This window comes from Silene latifolia, chromosome 7 (genome assembly GCF_048544455.1).
Source record: "Silene latifolia isolate original U9 population chromosome 7, ASM4854445v1, whole genome shotgun sequence".
NCBI lineage: Eukaryota > Viridiplantae > Streptophyta > Magnoliopsida > Caryophyllales > Caryophyllaceae > Silene > Silene latifolia.
Window position 1 is genome coordinate 101514074 of NC_133532.1, and position 19209 is coordinate 101533282.

Below are 19209 nucleotides of genomic sequence, written 5' to 3' on the forward strand. Positions count from 1 at the left end.
TTTTGCCACCAATCTAGCTTTGTAAACATCCACATGTTTATCCACGCTGAGCTTTATTTTATATATCCATTTACACTGAAGGGGTCACACTCCCTCAGGTAAATCCACCAAGTCCCATACTTGGTTCTCGTATATGGAATCCATTTCGGACCGCATGGCTTCTAGCCAAAGCGAGGAGTCGGGACTAGACATGGCCGATTTGTAGGTAGTGGGTTCATCACTTTCAAAAAGTAACAAAACACCATCCTCTTCGATGTTACTAAGGTAGCGGTCAGGTGGATTAGAAATCCTACTTGACTTTCTGGGAACAATTACCGTTTCAGAGGAAGAGGGAATGCTATCCTCCACATTCTCCTTTACCTCATTCTCGGTTTGTGGCTCTCGAATTTCTTCAAGTTCAAATTTTCTCCCACTATGTCTCCTAGAAATAAAATCCTTTTCTAGGAAGACAACATCACGAGCCACAAACACTTTGTTCTCGTGTTTATTGTAGAAGTAATAGCCACGTGTTTCCCTTGAATATCCTACAAAAAGACATTTGTCAGACCTGGGTGCAAACTTATTGTCAGACTTGATCTTAACGTACGCTTCGCAACCCCAAATATGCATGAATGACAAATGAGGGACTTTCCCTGTCCATATCTCATATGGAGTCTTATCGGCTGCTTTAGTCTGGCTTCGATTTAGTGAAAATACTGCAGACAAGAGGGCAAACCCCCAAAATGAACTAGGAAGCTCAGTTAGACTCATTATAGACCGAACCATATCTAGTAAAGTTCGGTTTCTCCTTTCGTCCACACCATTTAATTGCGGTGTGCCAGGAGGAGTCCATTGTGATACTATACCACAATCTTTTAGGTGTGAATCAAATTCAATATTTAAATACTCACCACCACGGTCGGACCGTAGGGTCTTTATCTTTTTATCCAATTGGTTCTCTACTTCATTTTGGAACTCTTTGAACTTGTCAAAGGCTTCACTCTTGTTCTTCATTAAGTAGACATACCCATATCTACTTAAGTCATCAATAAAAGTAATGAAGTAGTGAAAACTTCCTCTAGCGGTGATGGTTAATGGTCCACACACATCCGTATGTATGAGAGCCAAAACCTCACTAGCTCGTGTCCCTTTTCCGGCAAAAGGTGCACGAGTCATCTTGCCTAGAAGGCAAGACTCGCATGTACCATAAGATTCGAAACCAAATGGTTTGAGCACTTTTGATGAAGCAAGTCTCTTAATGCGTCTTTCGTTTATGTGGCCTAAACGACAATGCCAAAGGTAAGATTCGTTTGGATCACCCGTTTTGAGCTTTTTAGTTTTCACATGATAAACGTCATTAACATCATTTAAAACGTAAATGCCTCCAATTGAAATGGCCTTGCCATAAACCACATCATTAAAAGAAAGAGTACAACACTTGTCCTTAATCATAAAACAAAAGCCTTCCGCGTCTAACGCGGAAATGGAGATGATGTTCTTGGTTAAAGTTGGTACAAAATAACACTTATTTAAATACAACTCTAGACCACTAGCTAAAGTGAGCACATAGGTCCCCACGGAAACGGCGGCTACTCTAGCTCCATTGCCCATGCGGAGATCCACATCACCTTTTGCTAGTGCTTGCACGTCCCTTAAACCCTGCAAATGATTACAAAGGTGAGAGCCACATCCGGTATCAAGTACCCAAGTGGAAGTACAAGCATAATTAACGTCTATCACATAGAGAGAAGAAATCATACCAATAGGCGTCACACGCCCTTCCTTGAGACCCTCCAAGTATTTAGTACAACTCCTCCTATAATGCCCCTTCCCATTACAATGGAAACATTCGGCCTCGGAGAGCTTGACACTTTTTGCCTTGGGATTGCCATTCTCAATGGCCTTCCCCTTTCCCTTGTCATGTTTCTTTGACGATTTCTTGAATTGGGACTTTTCCTTCCCTTTTCCTTTCTTAACTCCAAGGGACATGTTCTTTAACTTCATGGTTAAAACATCTCCTTTTCCACTCCCACTAGCTTCCATATCCCTCTCCGCTTGGGTGAGGAGTGCATGAATTTCATGGTAACTCTTATCCATGTCATTCATGTTGTATTTTACCCAAAGTGGGCAAACTTGGTGGGAAGTGAGTGGAGGATACGATCCGCCACAAGAGTCTTAGGAATCTTACACCCTAGACGCTCTAGGATGTCAACATATTCGACCATTTTGAGTACATGGGGACCAACCTTTTGGCCCCTCTCAAGCTTAGCTTCAAAGAAGCGTGCCGCCGCATCTTATTGACGGACTTTAGGTGTTTGCGAAAACATAGTGATCATACGAGTGAATATCTCATACGCATTTAAAGCAATGCATGATAGCTTGAGCTTTGGGGACATCGACCATATCAACACATTCTTGATATCATTCGACATCCTCACATGGTCATCATAGGCGGTCCGCACCGCCGATGAAGCCCTTGGACCGGGCTCGATAGGAGGAGCATCGGTCAAGTAAGTGAGCACATTGTCGGACAACGCGACACTTTTGATGTTGGATTCCCATTCAAGAAAGTTACTACCGTCATCTTTTAAGATACATTTGTCCATTACAGACCTTAGCCATGACTCTTTGCCTAGTGCAGTAGTCGATGGAGTTGATGAAGTTGCCATTGCGAATTAAAATGCTATAACAAAAAGGAAAAATTAACATCCATTGTTTTAAAAATTTACTTGTGAAAACATTTTTAACAAGTTTTAGCATTTATATAATGATCTCCCACTAAATTATATAAATGATTCCAAGACCCAAATATTAAACAAAAATGAGCATCGCTTGGGCGAAACATCCCATAATTGTGTAAATTCGATAAGTCACGTTGACTAATTCTACCTCTAGAACTCTTAGTCGACGAATTTCCTTAAATCCATCTACTAGCCCCGGAACACAAGACCGTCTTATATCCGGTTGAGTCCAACCAATTTTAGCGTGTGATAACCATTTACCACCCTACTTACCCAAGGTAAAAAGAGAACACCCCGCTTGGGCGAGCGTGGCTCTAATGAACAAGAGATTCATAGGTGTTACTAATTGGTAAGGCTAATCTCAATTTTAGTTATGTGAGAGATCTTGTCAATTTAGTCATAAATTCCTTATAAGTGAATTAATTCGGTGAATGTAAATGACGTGAATTGACAACCGCGAAAATAAAAATGCATGTGAGTGACGATTTTGGCATGCGCGAAAATAAAACAAGCAAACAAGTAAGCATATGAATAAATCCTAGTATGGTCACCTAGTTAATAAAAACTAGTCTATTACATTTCGGAAACCAACTCCTTGGTCCCTTGCCTCTTCATTCCATAAGTGGCTCCTTCTTGTGGGATTTGGAACACCTTCCAAAAATAAACTCCGTCTCGATGTAATCCGTCTTTTGGAAACGCCGGTAAGAATAACTATTATAATTTAAATTACATAGCTATTCCTATTATACATTAATTAATAAAATAAATATAACTATTAATTAATTACAAACCGACGATACGAGATCGTATTTAATTACAAACAAATCGATATTCCCATTCATTTCGGGTAATAACGATTAAAATTAAACTAGGCCATACTAGGTACAACAAGATAAATACTTTAAATAAATGACAATCATTCATTCAACTTAAATAAATATGCTTAAAATGCTGTAAACTCATGCCAAAATCGCCCTATCTATCAATCTTTGGTATCCATCTCGGTTTTTGTGGATTTAATCGATTTTTAACATGTAAAAATCAATAATCAACTCTTAAATCTCATTTAAGTCCAAACTAATTGTCCAAACTGTTTTGAACCTCAAAATTAGTCCTCATTAATTTTATGATAAATAATTAGTTTGATTTGGTGATATTTTGCTAATTTAATCGATAAAATCATACTCCCTCGTATTTCCTTATATCTTCCCCTTTCTTTTGGGCACGAAAATTAAGAAAGGGGAAGAAAGAAGGAATAAAGTAGAATAAAATATTGTAAGTTGTGAAATTTATAGGTGAGAGAAAATAATAAAGAATGAATGATGAATAAAGAATAGATAAAGTAATGAGAGTTGTTGATTTTTTAGGAGAGAGAAATTAATAAAAAATGAATGAAACTTACCAAAAAAGGAAAGAGGGAAGATAATCAAACTTGTGTGAAAAAGGAAAGAGGGAAGATAATAGGAAATTGGAGGGAGTAATATTTAAGTAAAAATCCAAAATAATTGAAAACTTACCCAAAAAATTGAAACAAAAATTTTGAGTATTCTGGACCACTCCCAAGAACACCAAAATGTTAGAAAAATTGCCCCGAAAATCCGGATAAAATTTATGAAGAAAAAGATCGATATTTATCGGTTTTTAACCACTAAAACCAATAAATATCAAAACAAGGTGAAAAAACATTTTAAAATTCACTTTTAAAATTTAAGTAATATTATTAAATGTACATAAATTTATCAAGGGCATAATCAAATGTTTCGAAATTATGATTATTTAATTTCACTTTTATCGACTTTTAACTCATAAAATCAATAAACATGCAAAAAATTCGAACCAACCTTCAAACTTTTGCATACAATCAGTAGAAAATATGCATGAAATACCATAAAAATTCCATGGACCTAATCAACTTTTAACTATTTTTAGTCAATTTTTAACTAAAATACGGCATTTTGACTCGGTTTTCTACCAAAAATCATTAAAAATAGCAAAATAACTTCAGAAATCACCAAACTTAACCAAAAACCTTTTAAGATCAGTAGGTATACATGCCCCAAAAATTTCATGCTAAAACCTCTTCTAACATAATTTTTGAGTTTTTATAAATTATCTCATAATTCATTAATATGCTTAAAATCAACATACAAATTACAAGCCTAAGCTCTGATACTACTTGAAAGATCATAGATCCATATTAGACTCTCTTATAAAAATTAAATTATCTCATAATTTATCATTTAGGTGATCTATGTAACATGCATGCAAATATAAAAGCATAAAATGAAAGTTTAAGGAAAAATAATTTCCTTACATTGATTTTATGGTAAAATAGGCACAAACTAGTTCACCTTACTAGTTTGTTCTTGAGCTAAAAATATATGGATGATCCTCCTTGAAAAACCTTCAAAAAGAAAGTCTCCTTCAAGTTGCACCCAAGAACTCAACCCAAAAATCTAACAAGTATTTAACTAGAAACTTGTTAAAATTATACCCTTGATAATATTTTAATATTACTAACTCTCTTAGTAAATATTAATTTTTGTATACTAACAATCTTAGTAAGAGGATGCTTTATTATTTTTAGAGAGAAGAAGATACACATGCAAAATGTTCAAATGTTGTGTGTAAAAATGAACAAACATTTTGGAGTGTATAAAGGGGGAAAACCGGTGGGAGGGGTAGGTGAGGTGGAGTGTTCAATTTGTCTTATATTTTTTAATCTTACATCACATGCAAAATCTAATATAAGATAACTTATGGTAGTATATAAAGTAAGGTGAAATGATTATGTTCCTAATCATCCACTACTCTATTTTACACGGTCCACTTGCCCATTTATGGGTCCATATTGGTTCTTATATTCGTCGCACAAATACGTGTAATTTTATTTTAAACATCGTTTCATGTTTAAATACTTCCATAATTAATTCGTCCAAATCACTCCGTAAATATACGTGTACCACTACACATATTATTTACGTACTAATATTAATCACATTAATCAATTAGTACAATTTTAGTGAATTAACAATTAACTAGATTTGTGACCCGTGAAATTCACGGGTTTATCTGTTTTAGTTTTGATATTTTTATTGTATTGTTAATATTTGTTCGAGCAATTAGTTGTTGATCCATTTAAAAATATACAATCTACAAAAATACAAATTCAAATAGGTTGATCGAGAAAGCATAATAGTAAAATTACATAACAATATACGCTTAATAACAAATTTAAAGAAATATTATAAGATCTCCATTTTGAGATCAACGATCATCTTATTATTGTTAAAAAAACATAAACCACTTTAAAAAGTAAAGTAAATTTTATAGAAAAACAATCAAAAGGTGGGAGTTGGAGAAAACTTAAATTGGAAGAGGAAATGACATAATTAAAATGATTAATTAGTCATGATGGTTCAAAAAGTAAATTGTGGAATTTTAAAGATTTGTCATTCAATTATTTTTACTTATTTATTGACCATTAATTATGAGATTAGTTTTTTTTAGGAAATTGGGAGAGTAAGTTTTATGTATTATTCATGTTTTGACAAAAACAAAACACATAAATTTAAAAATATACGAAGTAGAATTTAGAAATCATACTATTTAATATCTACACAAAGGTTCACTTTCGCTTCCTTTTATTACATGCCTTGATAATAGTTCATATAAAATGAAAAAGAAAAATATATGTTAGAGATGATTATACTCGTGAATACAAAAATACAAATTCAAATAGGTTGATCGGGAAAGTATAATAGTAAAATTACACCACAATATACGTTTAATAACAAATTAAAAGAAATATTATAAGACTTCTATTTTGAGATCAACAATCATCCATTACTTATCAGTTTCTATCTTACGTTTTTTTTTACCTTTCATTTTACCTAAGTTGCGTGCCTTTTGTATTTCTTCTCTCTTCAGATTACCCATGTGATGGTTTGCCTTATCTGCATTCACATACGTTTCATGGTGTTTTAAAATTATATAAAAAATACATTGATCAAAAGATAAAACATCAGTCTGGCAAAAACTTGACAAACGAATCAAAACATTGTCACATGTAAGTCACTTAAATTAAACCAACTGAAAATATGAATTCAAATATAAAGCAAACGATTCATAAAACCAACAACATAACAAATTAAAATATACTTTATTGGACACAACAACAACAACAACAACAACAACAACAACAACAACAACAACAACAACAACAACAACAACAACAACAACAACAACAACAACAACAACAACAACAACAACAACAACAATAATACTCAATATACTCAATATAATCAATATAATCAAATAAATAAATTAAACCATAAAATACAATTCACAACTTAGAAGCTCATGACAAATGGGCATCTTTTAAATAAATAAAGTGAATAGAAACTATTATAGGTTTTATAGTCATTACACAACCATAAATTCCCATATTTTAATTTAATTTTTAATTTATTTTGCGGTATTATTAAATTAGATAATTGATTGCCGAGGACCTCAAGAGATGAATTAAATAGGAAAAAATGTTAATGAAAATTATGGGTGTTGAGTAATATAAGGAGTTTTAATAAAATTATTAACATAGTATATTACAAAAATTAACTAGTTTTAATGCCCGTGCAAAAGCACGGGCCCGTAGAAAGAATTGCTTTTTAAAATTTCACTATTGATTATAGTGTGAATCATTGTATATTTTTTCTTGTTTTATTTATTAAATAAGTTTTATATTGGTCCCTCCATTTTGGTTAATAATAACATAATTTGAAGTTTTTTGACATTATTTTTGTCACATATTCTGCAGTACTTGCTTTATTGCTCTAAATTATGCTACTTCCCAACTTATTGCATTAGAAGATGGAGAACCTCGATATAATGAACTTTTTATTAGAGAACTTAATGGTTGGATTGGGATAGGATAACAAAGAGGCATAATAGTTAGATGATCAAGGGGATTTCAAAGTGTACTTTTACAATGTATGCCCGCGTGTTTAATTTATGAATTTAAATTGCCACTTAAATCGTAGTACAAATAGATATAAGACTCGCTATAAGAGTAGAAGGAGATCATTGCTTAGTAGCTCAAAACATTACCATTTTTGTCCATAGGTATAAAGAAAAAAAACAAAAAATATGAGTAATTGTGTTTTTATCCACACAATAAATACGACCAGTTTTTATCTACACAAAATATTGTAAGGTCTTAAGGTGAGTCACTCACTCTCAAATTTTTCTACACTATAACTTCAGACGCTTCTTCATACCTGGTTAATCTTAGTCTTACACATATACTTTAAGTAAATGAAGAGAGATAAAAAAAGTAGAGTAAATGCATATCTTAATTCTTGTGCATATAGACAAAACGTTATATAATCGAAATTGGAGGGAGTAATAAGTATCTAAAAAATGAAAAGACTCAGAAAATGGGAACGCATTTTTCAATCAAAAATGGAGGGAGTATTTCTACGACAACAAAATTAATAATATGATTCGTAATTGTTATCAAAGTACTTATCCATTAAATTTAAAAGTAGAACAACTGCTTATAGAATCATATGGAGATGAATCAAAATTCACAATGCTCCAAATAATAATGGTTGTCCACTTTAAATTTTTTTGAATGTCTACAAGATGATGTATGAGTAATTAGTAATGTTTAAGTTTAATAATGTTCATAATATTTAATTTAAATGATTTATTTGTTTTGTGTTTTGTATGTTTATAGGAAAATAAAGAACTCGGTTTTTCTTAGGCTAATTTTACTTACCAATACATAAAAATTGCTACCTCATTAATGATACAATAAACCTTGTAATTAAGAATCTGAACACAAATGTGAGGGATAATGGTCGTTTTAATTGCAAAATGAAATCGAATTCAACATTCTTATTCAATCAACCTTAGCAAAAGTTGCCATCTATTAATCGTTGACAAAATAACAAAACCAAAGTCACTAAACAAACGGAGGGCCAAATGGATTGACGATGGAATACTCGGGATATGGAGGAGGTATGTATATAACATTTTATTTTATTTTTGGGTAGAAATTAAAGTCCACTTACAATAAAAATGGACTATCTTAACAAACATGTAAACTTGTCATATGTCTTATCATCATGTATCTCATATCTGCAAAATCATAAAAACTCCATAAGAGACATGTAAATGAATAATTATTTCTTAAACAATAGAATGCCAAAATATCAAAAATGCTACATTTTATTTGCTTTTGGGTAGAAAAGTCCACATACTATATAAATGGACTCTCTAAACAAACATCCTGTAAACTCGTCGTTTGTCTTATCATCATGTATCTCATATCTGCAAAGTCATAAAAACTTCATAAGAGACATGTAAATGAATAATTATTTATTTAACAATAGAATGCCAAAATATCAAAAGTTAAAGCATTTTTATTGATAAACGTATATTCATCGACCTAAATTAACATATAATAATGCATAGCTTATTCAAAACAAAAAATATAAATACATCTAAATTGCTATAAAATAGATAGATCAATAATCAAGAAAAATATTAGCAACATCAATGGGAGTTAGTGGAAAAAATTAGGAAAAATTCATACTTTATAATAAAGACATATGAATGTCTCTTCCTATTCCCTTAATAGTAAGAAATAAAATGAGTAAATTAAAGTGTCTTAATGGGGTTATTTATATCAAATTATTAATGACATTATTTATATGGTTCATGACTCTAAGCTTTTCACTATGTTGATATTCCATTAGTCTTAATGTTGGAATTGATTAAAATTTATTCATACGTAGGTGGTAGTAGAAGAGATCTTAATATACACAATTAATTTAAGAATAATGATGATATACTTTAATTTTTTTTAACTTATATGTTACAAAATATATAGTGATACTTTTGTAAAGAATTTTAGTAAATTTAATATTTATGTGAAAGGGTTAGTGTATTAGTTCTACATAGTTGTGAGGTGACATCATACATAGCTAAAAAAAATGAGAAATCTCATAAATTAAGTACCCAATATGCTTTCTAATTTTTTTTTTTGAAAGAAGTCTTTTAATATTATTGTATAAAGGATAAAAGAAGCAAGAGATCAAAGTGTACGTATAATGGTGAGATAATCAATACTACAAATTAAGATATTATGAAAATGCCACATGAAATAACATTTAATGGTTATGAAAATAGAAAATATCATTAATTAAACACTCAACATGTCGTCCAATTTTTTTATTTTGAAGGAATTTTTTAATATTATTGTATATGAAAATGTCACATGCAATAAAATTCAATGTTTTTAAGTAGTCTTTTAACTATATTGTATAGGTTTAAATCATGATTTTATGATTTCAAAAAAAATATTAATAAACCTTATAGAGAGTTTTAACAAAATAACTCTAAAATAACCTTAATATTAACCAATATAAATTAATAGAATTTAACTATGATAATCCTATATGACAAAAAATTTAATGTGTTAAGTTGCTTTTTAACTATATAGTATAGATGAATAAATTTAGTAGTAGACTAAAATGTGTAGGAATTAATGTGTGAGTTGTGATGTGTATTTTAATTTAAAGCTAAAGCCATGTGGATTTTAATTTAATACTAATGCCATGTGTAATTTAATTTAATGCTTTTATCTAACCTTTTAATTAAATTGTATAGATTAAATAGGAAAGACTTTTAATTAATTTGGTGTGTGTTAAGTATTATGAAGAGTTTTAATCAATTTATTACCATGTTTAATTAAAAAAAAAATAAATAGAAAAATGTTAATAATGGTGGATGTTCAGTAATATGAAGAGGTTTAATTAATTTATTAACAGGTTTTATTACCAAAATTTTAAAAACAATGAATTAAATAGGAAAATGTTAATAATGGTGAGTGTTTAGTAATAAGAAGAGGTTTAATTAATTCCTTAATATGTTTTATTACCAAAATTTCAATTAAAATTTTAATTTTAATTATAAATTATGAAATTTATTAACATGTTTTATTACAAAAATTTCAATTAAAATGCTAATATTAATTATAAATTATGAAATTTGATGTAAATTTGTAAGGGTTATATAAATTTTGGAAGACAATATATTTAATATACAAAAATAATTTAAGAATAATGATAATATCCTTTAATATTATAGATATAAGTGAATTAAATTAATTTATAGATAAATGATTTAAATTAATGTCATGCAATAATAAATTGATAATCCATGTCACATTAAAAATATGCAACATCACATTTAAATATGCCACGTCACATTAAATTTTAATCTAGGTGGCTTTTTGGATCCTACGTGGCTTTGTCTAGGTGGCGTTTATTTGTCATTTTAGGGTAGCCTTTTAATTATATTTTATAGATTAACTAAAACCCGTCTCCCAAAAATTTATTATTCAATTAATTAGTTGTCAATTGGGGTTCGTTCCTTTAGGTGTGACCGAAAGGGGTCAGTTGATCACCACCGTCTCACGACAATAAAGTCAAACTCTAGTCAGCCAACCGTTATCGATTTACGTTAATCAACTGACGAGGATCAAATAATTAAATATCTGATGATATTCCATTAATGAGATTTATTATGTAAACGCACTATTGTGGAGGACACTAACTCCAACATCCTCCAATACCGCCATCAACAACAACCACCACCAACAACAATACACCTCCTTTCAGATCCACCACCACCGAAAACCGCCACCACCAAATACAAAAAAAAAAAAAAAAAATGACCGTAAACAACCACCCCCAGATCTGCCACCAACCACCACCACCACCACGACTCACCACTGTTATCTTCACCTCCAACGACCAACAACAACCGCGCCAACAACAGAAACTCCGTTTCCCTCCACGTCCCTCCTGTCTGCCACCACCACCATAACCCACCTCGCACCCCCACAACCACTATCTCCTCCAATGACCTCCACCATCGCCACTACCCTATGCCCTCCTCCTCCGACCAGATCTGCCATCCCCTCCCACAAACCAGATTTGCGGCCGCCACCACGACCCACCCTCCACTATCTTCTTCTCTGGTTTTTTTTTTCAGACATTAGTCTGGGTTGGTGTGACGGTTGGCGGCTGGTAAATGGTGGTAATGAGTTTGTTATTTCTTTTTTGTCTTGTTTGTCGGCTGGTAATGGTGGTTGACTGTAATGGTGGCTGGTAATGGTGTGACGGTCTTTTTTGTCTTCTTTCTTTTTTCTAATTTTTTTTGTGTTGTGGGTAATGGGTTTTGTTATTATGTGTGGTTTGTTTTCAGATGTAGTTTTAGATTTTTTTTTTTTTTTTTTTTTTATATTTACACTTTTAGACCTTGTTTGGTTACACCCTCAATTCATGAGAATTCTAAACTCCCATGAAATGAGTTTTTAGTAACTTGTTTGGTTACCCCCCATATTGCAAAATAGGGGAGTTTACAACTCCAATGGAGAATTCAACTCCTACATGATGTAGGAGTTTGATTACCAACCCCTCCCTACGTAATTGGAAACTCCCACATCTTACTTCCTTGAAAATTACCAATTTACCCCTAAAAAAAAAGAGAAAGTTTCAAAGCTTTGCATAAACGTGATGGAAACCACGGGCGAGCACACAGGAAGGCTTGCCAATTGTTTTAAACATGAGTCCGAGTCTCATTGACGTAAGAATGCAAGTTAATTCAGAAGTAATGAAGATTGAAGGATTAACACGTGCTGAAGTTATTTTGGCTTCAAAAAAAATTGCTACAGATCCCCTTGACGTTGATTTTTTTTTTCAGCCTTCCGGATGATTATAGAAGTGCAAATGTGCATGGCTTGTTGATTCCGGAGCGGTCTAATTAGTTCTAACTTGTTTGGAGGGACTTCTAGCCGGCGAATTAGTTGAATTATAATAATTGTCATTTGAATTATGTTCAAGTTCGAAATTGGACTTAAGTTGTAGCTTATGATCGCGTATGCTGTGTAGCTAGATAATTTGTTTTTCTATTTTTTTTTTCGACAATAAAACTTTAGATGAATTGGAGTTAATGTTAATTTTGGTGTGAAATTGTCGTTACTTTGATTTAATCCTTAAGTAGAGTTAAAATGTTATATTATAAGTTGAACAAATAAGGTGTTAGTAATATCATGGAGGGGCATATTGGTAAAAAAAATTAAATTCAGGTGAATTGAAATGGTTCAACCAAACACTATATGGGAGTTTAATTCCTAGGAAAAACAAACTCCCACAAGGCAACCAAACACGTTTTTTACATTTCATGGGAATTACATATGGGAGTTGAATTCCAGTGAATTGCATATTAACACAGGAGTTCTATTCCCGCATGAACCAAACGAGCACTTAGTATATTACATTTACACTCGTATTTTATTACATTTACACTTTTACTATATTAGATTTACACTTCTACTATATTAGATTTACACTTTTACTATATTAGATTTACACTCCTATTTCTTTACATTTACACTCATATTTCTTTACATTTACACTCGCATTTCTTTACAGTTACACTCGTCAAATATCCTTTTTTTTTCTTCTTTCAGATCTACTATGGATTTTTGTGTGGATAGGAGTTGGTGGTGGAGGATGACGGTGGTGGTGTTTGTCGGTGGTTGGACTCAAGTTATATTTATAAAGGACTAAAGTTACACATAAAGGACCAAAGTTACACTTATAGACCTTCAAATTTACACTTGTTGACCTTCAAATTTAAACTTAAAATACTACATTTACACTTGTAAAACATCACATTTACACTCGGTAACATGTTAAGATTATATAAATTCAAAGTTTTTTTTATAGAAAATTGTCTAAAAAAATCAAATTTACACTCTTAAAATAATACATTTACACTCGTAAAACATCAAACTTACACTTGTAAAATGTTAAAATTATATAAATTCAAAATTTCCGTCACAAAAAATCAAATTTACACTCTTAAAATATTACATTTACACTCGTAAAACATCAAATTTACACTTGTAAGATGTTAAAATTATATAAATTCAAAATTTCCGTCACAAAAAAATCAAATTTACACTCTTAAAATATTACATTTACACTCGTAAAATGTTAGATTTACCCTTGTAAAACTCATACAAAATTACATTTACACTTCTAAAATCTGAAACTCAAAAGTGATTAATTAGGGGCTAGAGAGAGAAAGAAAAATTAATTAGTGTATAGAAATTTGATTAGTGATAATTTTTTTTGGTTATTTTCAATCTCAACCATCTATCTCAATCCAACCATCCACATTTTTTTCCTTTTCTTTTTAATAGCCCTTAATCAAATTCATTCAACCATTCATGAGTCCATCCAAAGGCCCTTAGAAGGACTTATGAACTCAATGACATATGGTGGACTCATTAAACCCCCCCCTCTCTCTCTCTCTCTCTCTCTCTCTCTCTCTCTCTCTCTATATATATATATATATATATATATATATATATATATATATATATATATATATATATATATATATATATAGAGTCAAGTTCAAATGAGTCCACCTAAAAATTAAGTCCCTAAGTCCTAATTTAAGCCATTAGATCTAACATGATGGATGGTTGAGATTCAAAGCATAAAAACATTCATCCACTAAGTAATTAATGCTCCATTAATTCTTCTCTTTCATTAATTCAATTCCCTAAACCACCTAATAAATTACTTTCTCTTTTTTCATCACCTCATTTATTTAATTAATTTGCTACACTTTCATTTCAAAAATCTGATTGTATTTTTATTTCGAAATTAATTGCGTCTAAAATAAAAGCGGCTTTATAAAAGACTCCGTAAATCTTCGTTCGAACTCCGATTAATGTGAAACAAAATCCTAAATTTATTATTTTTTCGAGCCCGTCGCAATGATAATATTTTCTTATACCATTGAGTTTTCAAAATTTTGAGTCCTGCTAATTACTTGTAATTACATCCTATTTGCTTGAAGTTATACCTTATTTAGTTGAAGTTACATCATATCCGCTTGAAGTTACAACATATCTACTTGCAACTAATTAATTACTTGAAGTTACATCATATCCGCTTGAAGTTACACTATATTTACTTGAAGTTAACACAAATACCAATTTGAAGTTACACCATATCCATTTAAAGTTAGATCATACTCACTCCTATTCATTTTAACTCTCCCCCTTTCCTTTTTCATCTATTCATATAACTCTCCCCCTTTCCTTATTTAGTAAAGTTTTATACTTATTTTAATCATCTTACCCTACAACAATACCCCACAATACTCATACTTTATCTTATTTTAATCACCTTATCCCACAACAATACTTATTTTAATCATCTTACCCCACAATAATACCCTCCCTCTCTCCAATTACCTTACACCACCACAATACTTTACAATAAAATAATCCTCCCCTTAATTTGCGTGCCCTTTTGAAAGGGGAGAGTTAAAATGAATAGGAGGGAGTATGATTCATATTCAATCATTTTTTCGTTATTTTTTCGTTATTTTGATGTCAGCCATATTACAAACATTGAAATTACACACTTTTAACATTGAAGTTACACATTCTAAACATTAAAGTTACAGAATACTAATTTAAAGTTACAAACTTTAAACATTAAAGTTATGGAATACTAATTTAAAGTTACACACTTTAAACATTAAAGTTACATAATACTAATTTAAAGTTACACACTTTAAACATTAAAGTTGTAGAAAACTAAATTAAAGTTACACACTTTAAACATTAAAGTTACAAAATAATTTAAACACTTTAAACATTAAAGTTACAAAATAATTTAAAAGCTTTAAACATTAAAGTTACATAATACTAATTTAAAGTTACACACTTTAAACATTAAAGTTGTAGAAAACTAAATTAAAGTTACACACTTTAAACATTAAAGTTACAAAATAATTTAAAGTTACACACTTTAAACATTAAAGTTACAGAATACGTATTTAAAGTTACACACTTTAAATATTAAAGTTATGGAATACTAGTTTAAAGTTACACACTTTAAACATTAAAGTTACATAATACTATTTTAAAGTTACACACTTTAAACATTAAAGTTACATAACACTAATTCAAAGTTACACACTTTAAACATTAAAGTTGCAGAATATTAATTTAAAGTTACATACTTTAAACATTAAAGTTACAAAATAATTTAAAATTACACACTTTAAACATTAAAGTTACAGAATACTAATTTAAAGTTACACACTTTAAATGTTAGAGTTACAAAATAATAATTTAAAGTTACACACATTAAACGTTAAAGTTACATAATAATAATTTAAAGTTACACGGTTTAAACATTAAAGTTACAAAATACTAATTTAAAGTTACAGGCTTTTTATACAATAAAGTTAACCAATGGAGTACTAATTTAAGGATTAATGTTACACACTCTAAACATTAAAGTTACACGATACTAATCTAAAATTACATATTACATAATAATAATTTACAGGTACACATTATTGAGTTCGTGTCTTGTGTATCCACTAAAATTATGATAATTGACCCCACGTCACTCATCTCTCTCATGTCTCCAATTATCACATTTCACATAGGGGTCTCGACACATCCATTATGGCGCCACTCAAACAACCTTCTAAACTTCAGTAGACGCCTTGCCCTTCCGTCGGTCCTTCCCTTTTCGTTGCTCCCTTTCGTCTGTTCTGAAAATTCAAATCAAATTAAACCCAAATTACAAGTATTTCTTATGTTAGTACCAACATTCAACAATGAAACGTAGCAATGATAAGTAGCTACTTAGGAACATAGAATCATAAAAAAACACAAAGACTGTTGTAATGCGAACATAAGCTAACCAGTTTACATGAAAGTTACTCTCAATCTCTCTCAATCATTTGTTTACCTTTGATTAAAATAGGACTCACAAGGAATAAAATTAAACAGGTAAACAAATCACTGAGACAAAGAGTGTAATTATCAACAATGAAGAAGATTATGCTATGACATGTTTAAGAGATTAACTAGCAAGTTGTCTCATGATATTAAATGTTGATTGGAGACATGATCTAGTAATTGATTACAATGGGGCATTGCAAACCTGAATATGAATTGAATATTCTTACCAAAAAAAAATCGTGATTTGCTACAGTACACAAACATGAATTGAACCTTATATATGCACAATTACTTCAATAGATCTACTGGCTAACTCCAATTTATTGCACAATATTGATAATTATAGCTAGGTTTTACTAAGTTCATACAAAAACCAAGATCTGCAACTTGTACGATTATTAATTATAATTCACAAACAAGATTTTGACAAATGCTGATATTTATCAAACATACAGGCTAAAAATTGTAATAAAAAGAACCTAATTACAAAAATTAAGAAAGGATAGATTATAAACCTGGGGAAAACACAAATTTTTGATCATTATAACTCTTACATCATGCAATTAGGATGGATTTTGTAAGCTTCTCGAGAATTAATACATGGAGAATAATACTCCGTACTAGATAATTGTTGATTGATTAAGGAGATAAACATACAGTTTTGGGAGAGAAAACAAAAGAAGAGAAAAAATGAACCGTAAAAAATGAATGAAAAGAAAGAAACTGGCTTCAAATTGAAAAATGAATACTGACATGGGGAAGGGATACGAGATCGGGAATTGGGGAGATTTAGTGCAAGTGGGTGGTTGGGATGGTTTGTTTTTTTTAATCCTAGCCATTCATTGTGTAAGATCAAAGGGTTTAAAATAGGACTCATGGACTTAAGTTATTAAGGTGGACTTAGTTGAACCTATTTCTATATATATATATATATATATATATATATAGAATTAGGTTCAAGTGAGTCCCCTTAGATTAGATGAGTCCATGAGTCCCATTCTAGACCTTTGGATCAAAAAAAATGAAGGGCTAAGATTTCAGGAAAAAAAAAGATGAGATATAAATACAAAAAAAACCTAATTCACTTCCTCACATATTCATTCAGTCACTTTCTCTTCTCTCACTACCTCCCTCCTCTCTCTCTCTAACTCCCTCATCACCTCTCTTTTCGGCCGCCCCTATCACGCCACCCTTGCCACACCGCCACTGCCACACCGCCTCCTTCCTCTCCTCTGCTGCCTCCCTCGCACCACCCGACATCACCACTTCTCCCATCGCACCCATCGTGCCGGCACTTCCTTTATCCTTTCGTTTTTTTTAAATGTGTCGCTATAGGCGGCTTGTTGTTGGCCGTTAGGGTTGGTGGCAGTTAGGGAGGGCTTCTGCCGCCTTTTTTTTTTTTTCAGCGTGCTTTTTTTTTTCTTCAGATCCGGCGGTGGTAGCAGGGTAGTCGCGGGGTCATATGTAACGGTGTTGTTGGTGGATTAAGTCGTTGGTCGTCTGTTTCTCTTCTCATTTTCTCCTTTTTTTTTCCTTCAAATCTGAGTGTTGCGGTGGGTGTTGGTGGTTCTGCCGTTTGTTTCTATTCTCATTTTCTCCTTTTTTTTCCCTTCATATATGAGTGTTGTGGTGTGGTGTCGGTGGTGGTCAGGAGGTGGCGGAGCTGTGTGGATGCCGGGGTGATGTTGTGGGGGTGGGTCAGGCGTGGTGCGGGGGTGGATGGGGTGGGTGTTGGATATATGTGGTGAAATGACTCAATACATTAAAGTTTCACTCGGAATATATTAAAGTTCCACATGCACTACATTAAAGTTACAGTTGTAAATTAGAGATATTTCATAAATAGAAATTTATATTAAAATGGACCAAATATACTAAAGTTTCAGTTATTATCATTAAAATTTCAGTCATTTAACATTAAAGTTTCATTTTTAAATCAATGAAATTAAAATAATCACAATTAAAATTTCACTCGTCAAATAGCTTAAAAAAATTAAAGTTTCATTCGTCACCATTAAAGTTTCACTCGTTTAACATTAAAGTTTCATTCATAAATCAATGAAATTAAATAAAATTTAGTCACAATTACATCATTACATAAATTCATTTTTTTTTATTAAAATAGCTAAAAAAATTAAAGTTTCACTTTTAAGCATTAAAGTTGAACTCGTATAATATTAAAGTTACATTCAAAAATCAGTTAAATTAAATTAATATTAATCACAATCACATCATTTCATAAATTCAAATTTTTATATTAAAAAGGGCTTAAAAAAATTAAAGTTTCACTTTTAAGCATTAAAGTTTCACTCGTAAAACATTAAAGTTATATTTAAAAATACATAAATTTAATTTTTTATTTACAAAATGACTTTAAAAAACTAAAGTTTCAATCGTAAAGAATTAAATTTGCTCTTACAGATTAAAGTTTCACTTTTAAAACATTAAAGTTTCATTTCAAAAATTGATTAGAAGTCTCAAATCTCAACCATCAATCCTAGAAGATCTAATGGCTTAGATTAGGACTTATGGACTCAAATATATAGGTGGACTCATTTGAACTTCACTCTATATATATATATATATATATATAGAATGAGGTTCAACTAAGTCCACTTAGTTTAGATG

General features: G+C 31.0%; 1 long non-coding RNA gene across 1 annotated transcript; it reads right to left on the reverse strand.

Moving 5' to 3' along the window:
* Positions 1-15972: 15972 nt before the first annotated feature.
* Positions 15973-17461, reverse strand: LOC141591196 (uncharacterized). The gene is made up of 2 exons (XR_012520726.1): positions 17097-17461; positions 15973-16388 (listed from the first exon to the last, which is right to left on the reverse strand). It is a non-coding gene; the product is annotated as an uncharacterized LOC141591196 (long non-coding RNA).
* Positions 17462-19209: the final 1748 nt, after the last annotated feature.